The following is a 17,521-nucleotide window of genomic DNA, read 5'->3' as shown; positions in this document are numbered from 1 at the left end:
AGTGCGGAGGGGGATTGTGGCCCAGTGTGGAGGAGGACTGTGGCCCAGTGCAGAGCAGGGACTGTGGCCCAGTGTGGAGCGGGGACTGTGGCCCAGTGTGGAGGGGGGACTGTGGCCCAGTGTGGAGCGGGGACTGTGGCCCAGTGTGGAGGGGGACTGTGGACCAGTGTGGAGCGGGGACTGTTGCCTAGTATGGAGGGGGAATGTGGCCCAGTGTGGAGGAGGACTGTGGACAAGTGCAGAGCGGGGACTGTGGCCCAGTGCGGAGGGGGAATGTGGCCCAGTGTTGTGGAGGAATGTGGCCTAGTGCGGAGGGGGATTGTGGCCCAGTGTGGAGCGGGGACTGTGGCCCAGTGTGGAGCGGGGACTGTGGCCCAGTGTGGAGAGGGGACTGTGGCCCAGTGTGGAGAGGGGACTGTGGCCCAGTGTGGAGGGGGACTGTGGTCCAGTGTGGAGCGGGGACTGTGGCTCAGTGTGGAGTGGGGACTGTGGCCCAGTGTGGAGTGGGGACTGTGGTCCAGTGTGGAGTGGGGACTGTGGCCCAGTGTGGAGGGGGACTGTGGTCCAGTGTGGAGCGGGGACTGTGGCCCAGTGTGGAGATGGGAATGTGGCCCAGTGTGGAGGGGAACTGCGGCCCAGTGTGGAGAGGGGAATGTGGCCCAGTGTGGTGCGGGGATTGTGGCCCAGTGTGGAGCGGGGACTGTGTCCCAGTGTGGAGGGTAACTGTGGCCCAGTGTGAAGAGGGGACTGTGGCCCAGTGTGGATGGGGACTGTGGCCCAGTGTGGAGAGAGGACTGTGGCCGAGTGTGAAGGGGGACTGTGGCCCATTGTGGAGGGGGATTGTGGCCCAGTGTGGAGGAGGACTGTGGCCCAGTGTGGAGGGGGATTGTGGCCCAGTGTGGAGCGGGGACTGTGGCCCAGTGTGGAGCGGGGACTGTGGCCCAGTGTGGAGCGGGGACTGTGGCCCAGTGTGTAGGGGGACTGTGGCCAGGTGTGGAGCGGGGACTGTGGCCCAGTGTGGAGTGGGACTGTAGCCCAGTGTGGACGGGGAGGGTGGCCAGGTGTGGAGCTGGGACTGTGGCCCAGTGTGGAGCGGGGACTGTGGCCCAGCGCGGAAGGCGTTTGTGGCACAGTGTGGAGGGGGACTGTAGCCAAGTGCAGAGCGGGGACTGTGGCCCAGTGTGGAGGGGGAATGTGGCCCAGTGTGGACGGGGAGGGTGGCCAGGTGTGGAGCTGGGCCTGTGGCCCAGTGTGGAGCGGGGACTGTGGCACAGTGTGGAGTGTGACTGTGGCCGTGTAGAGGGGGAGTGTAGCTGTGTGGAGAGGGACTGTAGCCCAGTGTGGAGTGGGACTGTGGCCGTGTGGAAGGGGACTGTGGCTCAGTGTGGAGGGGGACTGTGGACCAGTGTGGAGCGGGGACTGTGGCCCAGTGCGGAGGGGGACTGTGGTCCAGTGTGGAGTGGGGACTGTGGCCCAGTGTGGAGGAGGAATGTGGCCCAGTGTGGAGGAGGAATGTGGCCTAGTGCGGAGGGGGACTGTGGCTCAGTGTGGAGAGGGGACTGTGGCCCAGTGTGGAGGGGGACTGTGGTCCAGTGTGGAGTGGGGACTGTGGCCCAGTGTGGAGTGGGGACTGTGGCCCAGTGTGGAGAGGGGACTGTGGCCCAGTGTGGAGGGGGACTGTGGTCCAGTGTGGAGCGGGGACTGTGGCTCAGTGTGGAGTGGGGACTGTGGCCCAGTGTGGAGTGGGGACTGTGGTCCAGTGTGGAGTGGGGACTGTGGCCCAGTGTGGAGGGGGACTGTGGTCCAGTGTGGAGCGGGGACTGTGGCCCAGTGTGGAGATGGGAATGTGGCCCAGTGTGGAGGGGAACTGCGGCCCAGTGTGGAGAGGGGAATGTGGCCCAGTGTGGTGCGGGGATTGTGGCCCAGTGTGGAGCGGGGACTGTGTCCCAGTGTGGAGGGTAACTGTGGCCCAGTGTGAAGAGGGGACTGTGGCCCAGTGTGGATGGGGACTGTGGCCCAGTGTGGAGAGAGGACTGTGGCCGAGTGTGAAGGGGGACTGTGGCCCATTGTGGAGGGGGATTGTGGCCCAGTGTGGAGGAGGACTGTGGCCCAGTGTGGAGGGGGATTGTGGCCCAGTGTGGAGCGGGGACTGTGGCCCAGTGTGGAGCGGGGACTGTGGCCCAGTGTGGAGCGGGGACTGTGGCCCAGTGTGTAGGGGGACTGTGGCCAGGTGTGGAGCGGGGACTGTGGCCCAGTGTGGAGTGGGACTGTAGCCCAGTGTGGACGGGGAGGGTGGCCAGGTGTGGAGCTGGGACTGTGGCCCAGTGTGGAGCGGGGACTGTGGCCCAGCGCGGAAGGCGTTTGTGGCACAGTGTGGAGGGGGACTGTAGCCAAGTGCAGAGCGGGGACTGTGGCCCAGTGTGGAGGGGGAATGTGGCCCAGTGTGGACGGGGAGGGTGGCCAGGTGTGGAGCTGGGCCTGTGGCCCAGTGTGGAGCGGGGACTGTGGCACAGTGTGGAGTGTGACTGTGGCCGTGTAGAGGGGGAGTGTAGCTGTGTGGAGAGGGACTGTAGCCCAGTGTGGAGTGGGACTGTGGCCGTGTGGAAGGGGACTGTGGCTCAGTGTGGAGGGGGACTGTGGACCAGTGTGGAGCGGGGACTGTGGCCCAGTGCGGAGGGGGACTGTGGTCCAGTGTGGAGTGGGGACTGTGGCCCAGTGTGGAGGAGGAATGTGGCCCAGTGTGGAGGAGGAATGTGGCCTAGTGCGGAGGGGGACTGTGGCTCAGTGTGGAGAGGGGACTGTGGCCCAGTGTGGAGGGGGACTGTGGTCCAGTGTGGAGTGGGGACTGTGGCCCAGTGTGGAGTGGGGACTGTGGTCCAGTGTGGAGCGGGGACTGTGGCCCAGTGTGGAGGGGGACTGTGGCCGTGTTGAGCGGGGACTGAGGCCCAGTGTGGAGATGGGAATGTGGCCCAGTGTGGAGGGGAACTGCGGCCCAGTGTGGAGAGGGGAATGTGGCCCAGTGTTTTGCGGGGACTGTGGCCCAGTGTGGAGCGGGGACTGTGTCCCAGTGTGGAGGGTAACTGCGGCCCAGTGTGGAGAGAGGACTGTGGCCGAGTGTGGAGGAGGACTGTGGCCTGGTGTGGAGAGGGATTGTGTCCCAGTGTGGAGGAGGACTGTGGCCCAGTGTGGAGGGGGACTGTGGCCAGGTGTGGAGCGGGGACTGTGGCCAGGTGTGGAGCGGGGACTGTGGCCCAGTGTGGAGTGGGACTGTGGCCTTTTGGAGGGGGACTGTGGCTCAGTGTGGAGCGGGGACTGTGGCCCAGCGCGGATGGCGTTTGTGGCACAGTGTGGAGGGGGACTGTGGCCAAGTGCAGTGCGGGGACTGTGGCCCAGTGTGGAGGAGGACTGTGGCCCGGTGCTGTGGAGAAGGAATGTGGCCCAGTGTGGATGGAGGACGGTGGCACAGTGCTGAGGAGGAATGTGGCCCAGTGTGAAGGAGGAATGTGGCCCAGTGCGGAGGGGGACTGTGGCTCAGTGTGGAGAGGGGACTGTGGCCCAGTGTGGAGGGGGACTGTGGTCCAGTGTGGAGCAGGGACTGTGGCCCAGTGTGGAGGGGGATGTAGGCCGGGTTGTGCGGGGACTGAGGCCCAGTGTGGAGGGGGATGTAGGCCGTGTTGAGCAGGGACTGTGGCCCAATGTGGAGGGGGTTTGTGGTCCAGTGTGGAGGAGGACTGTGGCCCAGAGTGGATGGGGACTGTGGCCAGGTGTGGAGCGGGACTGTGGCCCAATGTGGAGATGGGAATGTGGCCCAATGTGGAGCGGGGACTGTGGCCCAGTGTGAGAGGGGAACTACGGCCAGTGTGAGAGGGGACTGTGGCCCAGTGTGGAGGGGGTTTCTGGTCCAGTGTGGAGCGGGTACTGTGGCCCAGAGTGGACGGGGACTGTGGCCCGGTGTGGAGCGGGGACTGTGGCCAATGTGGAGGTGGACTGTGGTCCAAAGTGGAGCGGGGACTGCTAGCCCAGTGTGGAGCGGGGACTGTGGCCCAGTGTGGAGGAGGACTGTGGCCCAGTGTGGAGGAGGAATGTGGCGCAGTGTGGAGGAGGAATGTGGCCTAGTGCGGAGGGGGACTGTGGCTCAGTGTGGAGAGGGGACTGTGGCCCAGTGTGGAGGGGGACTGTGGTCCAGTGTGGAGTGGGGACTGTGGCCCAGTGTGGAGTGGGGACTGTGGTCCAGTGTGGAGCGGGGACTGTGGCCCAGTGTGGAGGGGGACTGTGGCCGTGTTGAGCGGGGACTGAGGCCCAGTGTGGATTGGGACTGTGGCCCAGTGTGGAGAAGGGAATGTGGCCCAGTGTGGTGCGGGGACTGTGGCCCAGTGTGGAGCGGGGACTGTGTCCCAGTGTGGAGGGGAACTGCGGCCCAGTGTGGAGAGGGGAATGTGGCCCAGTGTGGTGCGGGGATTGTGGCCCAGTGTGGAGCGGGGACTGTGTCCCAGTGTGGAGGGTAACTGCGGCCCAGTGTGAAGAGGGGACTGTGACCCAGCGCGGAAGGCGTTTGTGGATGGGGACTGTGGCCCAGTGTGGAGAGAGGACTGTGGCCGAGTGTGAAGGGGGACTGTGGCCCATTGTGGAGGGGGATAGTGGCCCAGTGTGGAGGAGGACTGTGGCCCAGTGTGGAGGGGGATTGTGGCCCAGTGTGGAGCGGGGACTGTGGCCCAGTGTGGAGCGGGGACTGTGGCCCAGTGTGGAGCGGGGACTGTGGCCCAGTGTGTAGGGGGACTGTGGCCAGGTGTGGAGCGGGGACTGTGGCCCAGTGTGGAGTGGGACTGTAGCCCAGTGTGGACGGGGAGGGTGGCCCAGCGCGGAAGGCGTTTGTGGCACAGTGTGGAGGGGGACTGTGGCCAAGTGCAGAGCGGGGACTGTGGCCCAGTGTGGAGGGGGAATGTGGCCCAGTGTGGAGCGGGGACTGAGGCCCAGCGCGGAGGGGGATTGTGGCCCAGTGTGGAGAGGGGACTGTGGCCCAGTGTGGAGGAGGACTGTGGCCAAGTGCGGAGTGGGGACTGTGGCCCAATACGGAGGGGAAATATGGCCGTGTTGAGCGGGGACTGAGGCCCAGTGTGAAGTGGGACGGTGGCCATGTTGAGCGGGGACTGAGGCCCAGTGTGGAGGTGGACGGCGGCCATGTTGAGCGGGAACCGTGGCCCAGTGTGGAGTGGGACTGTGGCCCAATGTGGAGATGGGAATGTGGCCCAGTGTGGAGCGGGTCTGTGGCCCAGTGTGGAGGGGAACTGCGGCCGTGTTGAGCGGGGACTGAGGCCCAGTGAGGAGGGGGACGGTGGCCATGTTGAGCGGGGACTGTGGCCCAGTGTGGAGGGGGACTGTGGCCGTGTTGAGCGGGGACTGAGGCCCAGTGTGGAGGGGGACTGCGGCCAGTGTGGAGAGGGGACTGTGGCCCAGTGTGGAGAGGGGATTGTGGCCCAGTGTGGAGGGGGTTTGTGGTCCAGTGTGGAGGAGGACTGTAGCCCAGAGTTGACGGGGACTGTGGCAGAGTGTGGAGGGGGACTGTGGCCGAGTGGAGGGGGACTGTGGCCCAGTGTGCAGAGGAACTGTGGCCCCGTGTGGAGGGGGACCGTGGCCCAGTGTGCAGGGGGACTGTGGCCCAGTGTGGAGATGGGAATGTGGCCCAGTGTGGAGATGGGAATGTGGCCCAGTGTGGAGATGGGAATGTGGCCCAGTGTGGGGGTGGTTCAGTTGCCCAGTGTGGTGGGGAACCGTGGCCGTGTGGAGGGAGTCTGTGGCCCAGTGTGGAAGGGGACAGTGGCCCAGTGTTTAGGGGGGACAGTGGCCCATTGTGGAGTGGGGACTGTGGCCCAGTGTGGAGCGGGGACTGTGGCCCAGTGTGGGGGTGGTTCAGTTGCCCAGTGTGGTGGTGAACCGTGGCCGTGTGGAGGGAGTCTGTGGCCCAGTGTGGAAGGGGACAGTGGCCCAGTGTTTAGGGGGGACAGTGGCCCATTGTGGAGTGGGGACTGTGGCCCAGTGTGGAGCGGGGACTGTGGCCCAGTGTGGTGGAGGACTGTGGTCCAGTGTGGAGGAGGACTGTGGCCCAGTGCTGAGGAGGACTGTGGCCCAGTGCTGAGGAGGACTGTGGCGCAGCGCGGAGGGGAATTGTGGCCCAGTGTGGAGGGGGACTGTGGCTCCGTGTGGAGGGGGTACTGTGGCCGTGTGGAGGGGGACTGTGGCCCAGTGTGGAGGGGGACTGTGGCCCAGTGTGGAGGGGGTCTGTGGCTCCGTGTGGAGGGGGTACTGTGGCCGTGTGGAGGGGGACTGTGGCCCAGTGTGGAGGAGGACTGTGGCCCAGTGCTGAGCGGGGACTGTGGCCGTGTGAAGCGGGGAATGCGGCCCAGTGCAGAGCGGGGCTGTGGCCCAGTGTGGAGCGGGGACTGTGGCCCAGTGTGGAGGAGGACTGTGGTACAGTGTGGAGGAGGACTGTGGCCCAGTGTGGAAGAGGACTGTGGCCCAGTGCAGAGGGGGAATGTGGCCCAGTTTGGAGGAGGACTGTGGCCCAGTGTGGAATGGGACTGTGGCCCAATGTGTAGATGAGAATGTGGCCCAGTGTGGAGGGGGACTGTGGTCCAGTGTGGAGTGGGGACTGTGGCCGTGTTGAGCGGGGACTGAGGCCCAGTGTGGAGGGGGATGGTGGCCGTGTTGAGCGTGGACTGTGGCCCAGTGTGGAATGGGACTGTGGCCCAATGTGTAGATGGGAATGTGGCCCAGTGTGGAGCGGGGACTGTGGCCCAGTGTGGAGGGGAACTGAGGCCCAGTGTGCAGTGGGGACTGTGGCCCAGTGTGGAGGGGGTTTGTGGTCCAGTGTGGCGGAGGACTGTGGCCCAGTGTGGAGAGGGGAATGTGGCCCATTTTGGGGGCGGGACTGTTGCCCAGTGTGGGGGCGGGACTGTTGCCCAATGTGGAGGGGGACAGTGGCCCAATGTGGAGTGGGGACTGTGGCCGTGTGGAGCGGGGACTGTGGCCCAGTGTGGAGCGGGGCATAGTTGCCGTGTGTGGAGGGGAACTGCGGTCCAGTGTACAGGGGGACTGTGGCCCAGTGTGGAGGAGGACTGTGGCCCAGTGCGGAGCAGGGCTGTGGCCCAGTGTGGAGGAGGACTGTGGCCCAGTGTGGAGGAGGACTGTGGCCCAGTGCTGAGGAGGACTGTGGCCCAGTGCTGAGGAGGACTGTGGCCCAGTGCTGAGGAGGACTGTGGCCCAGTGCTGAGGAGGACGGTGGCCCAGTGTGGAGGGGGACTGTGGCCCAGCGCAGAGGGGGATTGTGGCTCAGTGTGCAGGGGGACTGTGGCCCAGTGTGGAGGGGGACTGTGGCTCAGTGTGCAGGGGGACTGTGGCCCAGTGTGGAGGAGGAATGTGGCCAAGTGCGGAGCGGGGACTGTGGCCCATTGCGGAGGAGGAATGTGGCCCAGTGCGGAGGGGACTGTGGCTCAGTGTGGAGGCGGACTGTGGCCCAGTGTGGAGGGGGAGTGTCGCCCAGTTGTGGAGGAGTACTGTGGCCAAGTGCGGAGCGGGGACTGTGGCCAGGTGTGGAGCGAGGACTGTGGCCCAATGCGGAGGTGGACTGTGGCCGTGTGGAGGGGGGACAATGGCTCAGTGTGGAGGGGGGACTGTGGTCCAGTGTGGAGCGGGGAATGTTGTCCAGTGTGGAGGGGGATGGTGGCCCAATGTGTAGATGGAAATGTGGCCCAGTGTGGAGCGGGGACTGTGGCCCAGTGTGGAGGGGGTTTGTGGTCCAATGTGGAGGTGGATTGTGGCTCAATGTGGAGCGGGGACTGTGTCGCAGTATGGAGCGGGAACTGTGGCCCAGTGTGTAGGGGGCCTGTGGCCCAGTGTGGAGGGGGACAGTGGCCCAATGTGGAGTGGGGACTGTGGCCCAGTGTGGAGGGGAATGTGGCCCAGTGTGGAGGGGGACTGTGGCCCAGTGTGGAGGGGGAGTGTGGCCCATTGTGGGGGCGGGACTGTTGCCCAGTGTGGAGGGGGACGGTGGCCCAGTGTGGAGGGGGACTGTGGCCCAATGTGGAGTGGGGACTGTGGCCCAGTGTGGAGTGGGGACTGTGGCCCAGTGTGGAGTGGGGACTGTGGCCCAGTGTGGAGTGGGGACTGTGGCCGTGTGGAGCGGGGACTGTGGGCAGTGTGGGTTGGGACTGTGGCCCAGTGTTGTGTGGGGACTGTGGCCCAGTGTGGAGGGGGAATGTTGTCCAGTGTGGAGCGGTGACTGTGGTCCAGTGTGGAGCGGGGACTGTGGCCGTGTTGAGCGGGGACTGAGGCCCAGTGTGGAGGGGGATGGTGGCCCAATGTGTAGATGGAAATGTAGCCCAGTGTGGAGGGGGTTTGTGGTCCAGTGTGGCGGAGGACTGTGGCCCAGAGTGAACGGGGACTGTGGCCCCGTGTGGAGGGGGACTGTGGCCGTGTGGAGGGAGACTGTTGCCGGGTGTGGAGGGGAACCGTGGCCGTATGGAGGGGGACTGTGGCCCAGTGTGGAGGGGGAAAGTGGCCCAGTGTGGAGGGGAGACTGTGGCCCAGTGTGGAGCGGGGACTGTGGCCCAGTATGCAGCAGGAACTGCGGCCAAGTGTGGAGGGGGTCTGTGGCCCAGTGTGGAGGGGGTCTGTGGCCGTGTAGAGGGTGACTGTGGCCCAGTGTGGAGGGGAACTGTGTCCCAGTGTGCAAAGGGACTGTGGCCGTGTGGAGCGGGGACTGTAGCCCAGTGTGGAGCGGGACTGTGGCCCAGTCTGGAGGGGGGAGTGTGGCCCAGTCTGGAGGGGGGAGTGTGGCCCAGTGTAGAGTGGGGACTATGACCCAGTGTGGAGGGGGGAGTGTGGCCCAGTGTGGAGCGGGACTGTGGCCATGTGAAGTGGGGTCTGTGGCCCAGTGTAGAGCGGGGACTGTGGCCCAGTGTGGAGCGGGGACTGTGGCCGTGTGGAGGGGTGAGTGTGGCCCAGTGTGGAGCGGGGACTATGGCCCAGTGTGGAGGGGTGAGTGTGGCCCAGTGTGGAGCGGGGACTGTGGCCTTGTGTGGAGCGGGGACTATGGCCCAGTGTGGAGCGGGGACTGTGGCCCAGTGTGGAGCGGGGACTGCGCCCAGTGTGGAGCGGGGACTGTGGCCGTGTGGAATGGGACTGTGGCCCAGTGTGGAGGGGGACTGTGTCCCAGTGTGGAGCGGGTCTGTGGCCGTATGGAGGGGGACTGTGGCACAGTGTGGAGGGGAACTGTGTCCCAGTGTGCAAAGGGACTGTGGCCGTGTGGAGCCGGGAGTGTGGCCCAGTGTGGAGGGGGACTGTGGCCCAGTGTGGAGGGGGAAAGTGGCCCAGTGTGGAGGGGGGAGTGTGGCCCAGTGTGGAGCGGGGACTGTGGCCCAGTGTGGAGGGGGAACTATGGCCCAGTGCAGAGTGGGGACTGTGGCCCAGTGTGGAGGGGGGAGTGTTGCCTAGTGTGGAGCGGGAACTGTGGCCGTGTGGAGGGGGGACTGTGGCTCAGTGTGTAGCAGGGACTGTGACCCAGTGTGGAACAAGGACTGAGACCCACTGTGGAGGGTGACTGTGGCCGTGTGTGGAGCGGGACTGTGGCCATGTGCGGAGGGGGACTGTGGCCCAGTGTGGAGTGGGTACTGTGCCCCAGTGTGGACGGGGTTTGTGGCCCAGTGTGGACGGGGTTTGTGGCCCAGTGCGGAGCGGGGCATAGTGTCCCAGTGTGGAGGAGGAGTGTCGCCCAGTGTGGAGGGGGAGTGTCGCCCAGTTGTGGAGGAGTACTGTGGCCAAGTGCGGAGCGGGGACTGTGGCCCAGTGCGGAGTGGGAATGTGGCTCAGTGTGGAGAGGGGCCTGTGGCCCAGTGCTGAGGAGGACTGTGGCCCAGTGTAGAGGAGGACTGTGGCCCAGTGCGGAGGGGACTGTGGCTCAGTGTGGAGCGGGGACTGTGGCCCAGTGTAGAGGAGGACTGTGGCCCAGTGCGGAGGGGACTGTGGCTCAGTGTGGAGCGGGGACTGTGGTCCAATGTGGAGCGTGGACTGAGGCCCAGTGTGGAGGGGGATGGTGGCCGTGTTGAGCGGGGACTGTGGCCCAGTGTGGAGTGGGACTGTGACCCAATGTGGAGGGGGGACTGTTGCCCAGTGTGGAGCGGGGACTGTGGCCCAGTGTGGATTGGGACTGTGGCCCAGTGTGGAGGGGGAAATGTGGCCCAGTGTGGAGGGGGAAATGTGGCCCAGTGTGGAGGGGGAACTGTGGCCCAGTGTGGAGGGAGACTATGGTACAGTGTGCAGAGGGACTGTGGCCCCGTGTGGAGGGGGACTGTGGACCAGTGTGGAGCGGGGACTGTGGCCTAGTGTGGAGGGGGGACTGCGGCTCAGTGTGGAGCAGGACTGTGGCCCAGTGTGGAGCGGGGACTGTAGCCCAGTGTGGAAGGGAACTGTGGCCCAGTGTCGAGTGGGGACTGTGGCCCAGTGTTGAGCGGGGACTATGGCCCAGTGTGGAGTGGGGACTGTTGCCGAGTGTGGAGGGGAACCATGGCCGTATGGAGGGGGAAAGTGGCCAAGTGTGGAGGGGGTCTGTGGCCGTGTGGAGGGTGACTGTGGCCCAGTGTGGAGGGGAACTGTGTCCCAGTGTGCAAAGGGACTGTGGCCGTGTGGAGGGGAGTGTGGCCCAGTGTGGAGGGGTACTGTGGCCCCGTGTGGAGTTGGGACTGTGGCCGTTTGGAGCGGGGACTGTAGCCCAGTGTGGATTGGGACTGTGGCCCAGTGTGGAGCGGGACTGTGGCCATGTGAAGTGGGGACTGTGGCCCAGTGTGGAGGGGGGACTGTGGCCCAGTGTAGAGCGGGGACTATGACCCAGTGTGGAGGGGGGAGTGTGGTCAAAGTGTGGTGTGGGGACTGTGGCCATGTGTGGAGCGGGGACTATGGCCCAGTGTGGAGCGGGGACTGCGGCCCAGTGTGGAGGGGGACTGTGGCCGTGTGGAGGGGGACTGTGGCCCAGTGTGGAGGGGGACTGTGGCCCAGTGTGGAGGGGGACGGTGGCCGTGTGGAGAGGGACTGTGGCCCAGTGTGGAGGGGTACTGTGGCCCAGTGTGGAGTGGGGAGTGTGGCCATGTGGAGCGGGGACTGTGGCCCAGTGTGGATTGGGACTGTGGCCCAGTGTTGGGCGTGGACTGTGGCCCAATGTGGCCTTGTGAAGCGGGGACTGTGGCCCAGTGTGGAGGGGGGACTGTGGCCCAGTGCAGAGTGGGGACTGTGGCCCAGTGTGGAGGGGGGAGTGTTGCCCAGTGTGGAGCGGGAACTGTGGCCGTGTGGAGGGGGGACTGTGGCTCAGTGTGTAGCAGGGACTGTGACCCAGTGTGGAGCAAGGACTGAGACCCACTGTGGAGGGTGACTGTGGCCGTGTGTGGAGCGGGACTGTGGCCATGTGTGGAGGGGGACTGTGGTCCAGTGTGGAGTGGGGACTGTGCCCCAGTGTGGACGGGGTTTGTGGCCCAGTGTGGACGGGGTTTGTGGCCCAGTGCGGAGCGGGGCATAGTGTCCCAGTGTGGAGGAGGAGTGTCGCCCAGTGTGGAGGAGGAGTGTCGCCCAGTGTGGAGGGGGAGTGTCGCCCAGTTGTGGAGGAGTACTGTGGCCAAGTGCGGAGCGGGGACTGTGGCCCAGTGCGGAGTGGGAATGTGGCTCAGTGTGGAGAGGGGCCTGTGGCCCAGTGCTGAGGAGGACTGTGGCCCAGTGTGGAGCGGGGACTGTGGCCCAGTGTAGAGGAGGACTGTGGCCCAGTGCGGAGGGGACTGTGGCTCAGTGTGGAGCGGGGACTGTGGTCCAATGTGGAGCGGGGACTGTGGCCGTGTTGAGCGTGGACTCAGGCCCAGTGTGGAGGGGGAAATGTGGCCCAGTGTGGAGGGGGAACTGTGGCCCAGTGTGCAGGGGGTTTGTGGTCCAGTGTGGAGGGAGACTATGGCACAGTGTGCAGAGGGACTGAGGCCCAGTGTGGAAGGGAACTGTGGCCCAGTGTTGAGCGGGGACTATGGCCCAGTGTGGAGCGGGGACTGTGGCCCAGTGTGGAGCGGGGACTGTTGCCGAGTGTGGAGGGGAACCATGGCCGTATGGAGGGGGACTGTGGACCAGTGTGGAGGGGGAAAGTGGCCAAGTGTGGAGGGGAACTGTGTCCCAGTGTGCAAAGGGACTGTGGCCGTGTGGAGCCGGGAGTGTGGCCCAGTGTGGAGAGGGATGGTGGCCGTGTGGAGGGGGACTGTGGCCCAGTGTGGAGGGGTACTGTGGCACAGTGTGGAGGGGTACTGTGGCCCCGTGTGGAGTCGGGACTGTGGCCGTGTGGAGCGGGGACTGTGGCCCAGTGTGGATTGGGACTGTGGCCCGGTGTGGAGTGGGACTGTGGCCGTGTGAAGCGGGGACTGTGGCCCAGTGTGGAGGGGGGACTGTGGCCCAGTGTAGAGCAGGGACTGTGGCCCAGTGTAGAGCAGGGACTGTGGCTGTGTGGAGGGGGGCTGTGGCCCAGTGTGGAGGGGGACTGTGGCCCAGTGTGGAGGGGTACTGTGGCCCAGTGTGGAGTGGGGACTGTGGCCGTGTGGAGCGGGGACTGTGGCCCAGTGTGGAGGGGGACTTGTGGCCCAGTGGAGAGCGGGGACTGTGGCCGTGTGTGGAGGGGTACGGTGGCCCAGTGTGGAGCGGGAACTGTGCCCGTGTGGAGGGGGGACTGTGGCCCAGTGTGTAGCAGGGACTGTGACCCAGTGTGGAGCAAGGACTGAGACCCACTGTGGAGGGTGACTGTGGCCGTGTGTGGAGCGGGACTGTGGCCATGTGTGGAGGGGGACTGTGGCCATGTGTGGAGGGGGTCTGTGGCCATGTGTGGAGGGGGACTGTGGCCCAGTGTGGAGCGGGGACTGTGGTCCAGTGTGGACAGGGTTTGTGGCCCAGTGTGGACGGGGTTTGTGGCCCAGTGTGGACGGGGTTTGTGGCCTAGTGTGGAGTGGGGCATAGTGTCCCAGTGTGAAGGGGGAGTGTTGCCCAGTGTGGAGGGGGTGTGTCACCCAGTTGTGGAGGAGTACTGTGGCCAAGTGCGGAGCGGGGACTGTGGCCCAGTGCGGAGTGGGAATGTGGCCAGGTGTGGATAGAGGACTGTGGCCCAGTGCGGAGGAGGAATGTGGCCCAGTGTAGAGGAGGACTGTGGCCCAGTGCGGAGGGAACTGTGGCTCAGTGTGGAGCCGGGACTGTGGCCCAGTGTGGAGGGGGACTGTGGCCCAGTGTGGAGGGAGGACTGTGGCCCAGTGTGGAGGGAGGACTGTAGCCCAGTGTGGAGTGAGGACTGCGGCCCAGTGTGGAAGGGGGACTGTGGCCTAGTGTGGAGCGGGGACTGTGGTCCAGTGTGGAGGGGGGAACTGTGGCCCAGTTTGGAGCGGCGACTGCGGCCCAGTGTGGAGGGGGTCTGTACCGTGTGGAGAGGGACTGTGGCCCAGTGTGGAGGGGAACTGTGTCCCAGAGTGCAAAGGGACTGTGGCCGTGTGGAGCCGGGAGTGTGGCCCAGTGTGGAGGGGACGATGGCCGTGTGGAGGGGGACTGTGGCCTAGTGTGGAGGGGGATAGTGGCCAGTGTGGAGCGGGGACTGTGGCCCAGTGCGGAGGGGGACTGTGGCCGTGTGGAGGGGGACGGTGGCCCAGTGTGGAGGGGGACTGTGGCCGTGTGGAGAGGTGCTCTGGCCCAGTGTGGAGCGGGGACTGTGGCCGTGTGGAGCAGGTACTGTGCCTAGTGTGGAGCTGGGACTGTGGCCTAGTGTGGAGGGGGACTGTGGCCCAGTGTTGGGCGGGGGACTGTGGCCCAGTGTGGAGCGGGGACTGTGGCCGTGTGAAGCGGGGACTGTGGCCCAGTGTGGAGCGGGGACTGTGGCCCAGTGTTGAGTGGGGCTGTGGCCCAGTGTGGAGGGGATACTGTGGCTCAGTGTGGAAGGGGACTGTGGCCCATTTTGGAGGGGGGACTGTGCCCCAGTGTGGAGTGGGACTGTGGCCCAGTATGGAGCGGGTACTGTGGCTCAGTGTGGAGCCGGGACTGTGGCCCAGTGTGGAGGGTGGAATGTGGCCCAGTGTGGAGTGAGGACTCTGGCCCTGAGTGGAGAGGTGACTATGGCCCAGAGTGGAGAGGTGACTGTAACCCAGTGTGGAGCGGGGACTGCGGCCCAGTGTGGAAGGGGGATTGTGGCCCAGTGTAGAGCGGCGACAGCGGCCCAGTGTGGAGGGGAACTGTGTCCCAGTGTGCAAAGGGACTGTGGCCGTGTGGAGCCAGGAGTGTGGCCCAGTGTGGAGGGGACGATGGCCGTTTGGAGGGGGACTGTGGCCCAGTGTGGAGGGGGATGGTGGCCGTGTGGAGGGGGACTGTGGCCCAGTGTGCAGGGGGACTGTGGCCCAGTGTGGAGTGGGAACTGTGGCCGTGTGGAGCGGGGACTGTTGTCCAGTGTGGAGAGGGGACTGTGGCCCAGTGTGGAGGGGGATGGTGGCCGTGTGGAGGGGGACTGTGGCCCAGTGTGGAGGGGGACTGTGGCCCAGTGTGGATTGGGAACTGTGGCCGTGTGGAGCGGGGACAGTGGCCCAGTTTGGAGGGAAACTGTGACCCAGTGTAGAGCGGGCACTTTGGCCCAATGTGGATAGAGACTGTGGCCGTGTGGAGTGGGGACTATGGCCCAGTGTGGAGGGGGGTTTGTGGCCCAGTGTGGAGCGGGAATGTGTCCCAGTGTGGAGCAGGGACTGTGGCTGTGTAGAGGGGGACTGTGGCCCTGTGTGGAGGGGGGACTGTGGCCGTATGGCGAGAGGAATGCAGCCCAATGTAGAGTAGGGACTGTGGCCCAGTGTGGAGCAGGAACTGTGGCCTAGAGTGGAACGGGGACTGTGGCCCAGTGTGGAGCGGGGACTGCGGCCCACTGTGGAGGGGGTCTGTGGCCCAGTGTGGAAGGGGTCTGTGGCCCAGTGTGGAAGGGAACTGTGTCCCAGTGTGCAAAGGGACTGTGGCCGTGTGGAGCCCAGAGTGTGGCCCAGTTTGGAGGGCGACGGTGGCCGTGTGGAGGGGTCTGTGGCCCAGTGTGCAGGGGACTGTGGCCCAGTGTGGAGCGGGGCTGTGGCCCAGTGTTGGGCGGGAACTGTGGCCCAGTTTGGAGCGGGGCTGTGGCCCAGTGTGGAGGAGATACTGTGGCCCAGTGTGGAGCGGGGACTGTGGCCCATTTTGGAGGGGGGACTGTGCCCCAGTGTGGAGTGGGACTGTGGCCCAGTATGGAGCGGGTACTGTGACCGTGTGTGGAGCGGGGACTGCGGCCCAGCGTGGAGGGGGGACCATGGCTCAGTGTGGAGCCGGGACTGTGGCCCAGAGTGGAGAGGTGACTGTGGCCCAGAGTGGAGAGGTGACTGTAACCCAGTGTGGAGCGGGGACTGCGGCCCAGTGTGGAAGGGGGATTGTGGCCCAGTGTAGAGCGGCGACAGCGGCCCAGTGTGGAGGGGAACTGTGTCCCAGTGTGCAAAGGGACTGTGGCCGTGTGGAGCCAGGAGTGTGGCCCAGTGTGGAGGGGACGATGGCCGTTTGGAGGGGGACTGTGGCCCAGTGTGGAGGGGGATGGTGGCCGTGTGGAGGGGGACTGTGGCCCAGTGTGCAGGGGGACTGTGGCCCAGTGTGGAGTGGGAACTGTGGCCGTGTGGAGCGGGGACTGTTGTCCAGTGTGGAGAGGGGACTGTGGCCCAGTGTGGAGGGGGATGGTGGCCGTGTGGAGGGGGACTGTGGCCCAGTGTGGAGGGGGACTGTGGCCCAGTGTGGATTGGGAACTGTGGCCGTGTGGAGCGGGGACAGTGGCCCAGTTTGGAGGGAAACTGTGACCCAGTGTAGAGCGGGCACTTTGGCCCAATGTGGATAGAGACTGTGGCCGTGTGGAGTGGGGACTATGGCCCAGTGTGGAGGGGGGTTTGTGGCCCAGTGTGGAGCGGGAATGTGTCCCAGTGTGGAGCAGGGACTGTGGCTGTGTAGAGGGGGACTGTGGCCCTGTGTGGAGGGGGGACTGTGGCCGTATGGCGAGAGGAATGCAGCCCAATGTAGAGTAGGGACTGTGGCCCAGTGTGGAGCAGGAACTGTGGCCTAGAGTGGAACGGGGACTGTGGCCCAGTGTGGAGATGGAATGTGGTCCAGTGTGGAGCAGGGACAGTGGCCCAGTGTGGAGGGGAACTGTGGCCCAGTGTTGAGTGGGGACTGTGGCCCAGTGTGGAGGGGGACTGTTGCCCAGTGTGGAGGGGAACCGTGGCCGTGTGGAGGGGGAGTGTGGCCCATTGTGGAGTGGGGACTGTGGCCCAGTATGGAGCGGGAACTGTGGCCCAGTGTGGAGCGGGGACGGCGGCCCAGTGTGGAGGGGGTCTGTGGCCGTGTGGAGGGGGACTGTGGCCCAGTGTGAAGGCGAACTGTGTCCCAGTGTGTAATGGGACTGTGGCCGTGTGGAGCCCGGAGTGTGGCCCAGTGTGGAGGGGTACGGTGGCTGTGTGGAGGGGGACTGTGGCCCAGTCTGCAGGGGTCTGTGGCCCAGTGTGGAGTGGGGACTGGGCCCGTGTGGAGCGCGGACTCTGGCCCAGTGTTGATTGGGACTATGGCCCAGTGTTGGGCGGGGACTGTGGCCCAGTGTGGAGCGGGGACTGTGGGCTTGTGAAGCAGGGACTGTGGCCCAGTGTGGAGCGGGGACTGTGGCCCAGTGTGGAGCGGGGCTGTGGCCCAATGTGGAGGGGATACTGTGGCCCAGTGTGGAAGGGGACTGTGGCCCATTTTGGAGGGGGGACTGTGCCCCATTGTGGAGTGGGACATGGCCCAGTATGGAGCGGGTACTCTGACCGTGTGTGGAGCGGGGACTGTGGCCCAGCATGGAGGGGGGACTGTGGCTCAGTGTGGAAACAGGACTGTGGCCCAGTGTGGAGGGGGGACTGTGGCCCTGTGTGGAGGGAGGACTGTGGCCCAGAGTGGAGAGGTGACTGTAGCCCAGTGTGGAGGGGGGACTGTGGCCCAGTGTGGAGGGGGACTGTGGCCCAGTGTGGAAGGGGGACTGTGGCCAAGTGTGGAGCGGGGACTGTGGCCCAGTGTGGAGGGGGGACTGTGGCCATGTTTGGAGCGGCGACTGCGGCCCAGTGTGGAGGGGGTCTGAGGCCGTGTGGAGAGGGACTGTGGCCCAGTGTGGATGGGAACTGTGTCCCAGTGTGCAAAGGGACTGTGGCCGTGTGGAGCCGGGAGTGTGGCCCAGTGTGGAGGGGACGATGGCCGTGTGGAGGGGGACTGTGGCCTAGTGTGGAGGGGGATAGTGGCCGTGTGGAGGGGGACTGTCGCCCAGTGTGCAGAGGGACTGTGGCCCAGTGTGGGGATGGAATGTGGTCCAGTGTGGAGCAGGGACTGTGGCCCAGTGTGGAGGGGAACTGTGGCCCAGCGTCAAGTGGGGACTGTGGCCCAGTGTGGAGGGGAACCATGGCCATGTGGAGGGGAC

At 65.6% G+C, this 17,521-nt stretch overlaps 1 protein-coding gene across 1 annotated transcript in view; it reads left to right on the top strand.

Annotated features, from left to right (window-relative positions):
• The window catches only part of LOC122542472 (potassium/sodium hyperpolarization-activated cyclic nucleotide-gated channel 3), a 451,331-nt gene that overhangs the window by 95,531 nt on the left and 338,279 nt on the right, over positions 1–17,521 (top strand). The window lies entirely within an intron of this gene.

Source organism: Chiloscyllium plagiosum, unplaced genomic scaffold (genome assembly GCF_037043375.1).
Source record: "Chiloscyllium plagiosum isolate Xiang-an unplaced genomic scaffold, Cpla_swu_hap1 HiC_scaffold_42, whole genome shotgun sequence".
NCBI classification, from domain to species: Eukaryota; Metazoa; Chordata; class Chondrichthyes; order Orectolobiformes; family Hemiscylliidae; genus Chiloscyllium; species Chiloscyllium plagiosum.
This window is presented reverse-complemented; position numbering and strand designations above follow the sequence as displayed.